Genomic DNA, 2,160 nt, shown 5'->3' on the forward strand with positions numbered 1-2,160 from the left:
AACAGCAGCAGCAGCAGACACTGAAATGAAAGGGACATCTTTTTTTGAAAGCTGCAACACCTGCAAAAAGGCGACCACGGAAGAAGTTGTCTCTGAAGATCCCTCATCAAGAACAGCTGTAAGTACCATGCTATTATCATGATATAACATTTATACGAAGTTTTCCTATAATAATTAGATCCACATCAAGTGCTTTTACGACTTATCATGATGTATTATTTATACATCATTTTCATATAATTATAGTTTAGCAAGTAATACTTATCATCAGGTAAAATGCATATATAAAATATCAGTAGTTTCCGTTATAGCTTTTTAGATAGATGCTAGCCTAAGGTTATGGGAGCGCAACTCCTAGACATACTATTCAATAAGACAAGTGTTATGTCTACATAGTTTAAATAGATTTGAACATTTAAAGATAATTGCTAGCCTAAGGTATCAAGATCCCTTCTCCAGAACAAAATGTCTACATAGTCTTATAGATTACCTTGAACTATTTTATTTAAGTAAATCAGTCATCACCTATATTAGAATAACATTCAGCAATTACTTCAATTTAGACTCATTAAGGATTAGCCCCCATACAAGCTCGTCTATGGGGCATTAAGGATTAGCCCCCATACAAGCTCGTCTATAGTGCATTAAGGATTAGCCCCAACACAAGCTCGTCTATAGTGACACCATAATCTCTTTCAAAGCATCCAGTAAATAAGTCAACATGATTAGTGCCAGTCCAACAGGATTAACAAGATTCACAGGATTAAGTATTCCCCTCTGTCTAGCCATTCATTTAGCATAGGGCACAACCCATCGTGTATCAACCAATTATATTCCATTTTATTGTTCTAATTTGTGTTAAATACATACAGAAACCACATGTTAGGGCAGAGAGAAAGGGGTTTGACTCTCATACCAAGCAGACCTCTCTCCCACGGCCCAGAGGGTTGTAACGACCCTCTGTAGCACCCCCATATATATTCTAAGATTTTGTAAATTGCTCATTGTTAATTGTTCTTGTAAATAAAATAGTGATTAGTCTCGTGTGACTCCGGCTCTTTGCTGATTAATTCCCCAAGAAAACCAGCACGCCATTTGGAAGGTAATGTTCACCCAGAACAGTTCCATGATAATCTGGTGGAGAATCATCGTTTTCGGAACCACAGAGCCCAGGAACTAACTACAACCGGCTACAGGAACCCATTGGAGGACATGTCCAACCGTGATCATCTGATGGAATAACAAGCAAGCTGCATCTGCCTCTGACCTCAACACTGGATTAAAGACAACCAACTCCTCCAAAGACACCAACAAAGGAAGAAAAAGTCTTCAAATATTGTAAGTACTACATTGTTGATTACTTGTCTTTCTTTAATTTAGTAAGGTACATACTAATAGGTGTCATGGCAAATATGGAGTCTGGAATGGAAAGTAACTTTGAAAGTGAAATTCCAACAGTGTCTTTAGTTATGCCCCTTGCCAAAAGTGTAATTCAGGCAAAATTTGGCACAACAACAACAAATTGTTTAGTAGACACAGGGGCATCCATTTCTTGTATTTCATCTGCTTTTCTGAGCACAGCTTTTGAAAACCTTACTCTTGGAAACTCACCCTTTCCACAGGTTAAAGGTGTTGGCGACGAATTGCATAAAGTGTTAGGTTCAGTTGTGTTAGATTTTGTCATTGAGTATCAGGAATTTTCTCAAAGATTCTATGTTCTGCCTACACTACCAGAAGCAGTGATACTAGGTGAGAACTTCCTTGATGACAATGATGCAGTCTTAGATTATAGCTGTCATTCCTTGATACTTAACAACAGCACCTCAGATAGGCAATATATCAATTTCATAGCCAATTCAGTGCAAGTGATTAGTGCATTAGCAAAAACAATAGATCAGATTTACATCCCCCCTCAGAGTGAAATTCATTTCAAGGTCAGACTATCAGAGACCAAGGAGGATTCCCTCATCCTCATTGAACCCATTGCTTCCCTCACTGCTCATTCTGAAGTAGCAGGTGGTAGAACTCTTTCCAATGTGAAAAGCAAAACTGCTACATTTAGGCTTATGAATCCCTCCCAAGAAGAAAAAGTTCTTGACAAGGGTACAGTTGTAGGCAAATTTAGTTACATTGACATAGACTTTGTTTTTGAAATCGACT

The sequence above is a fragment of the Haliotis cracherodii genome, unplaced genomic scaffold, assembly GCF_022045235.1.
Source record: "Haliotis cracherodii isolate W230 unplaced genomic scaffold, xgHalCrac1.p SCAF_2, whole genome shotgun sequence".
NCBI lineage: Eukaryota > Metazoa > Mollusca > Gastropoda > Lepetellida > Haliotidae > Haliotis > Haliotis cracherodii.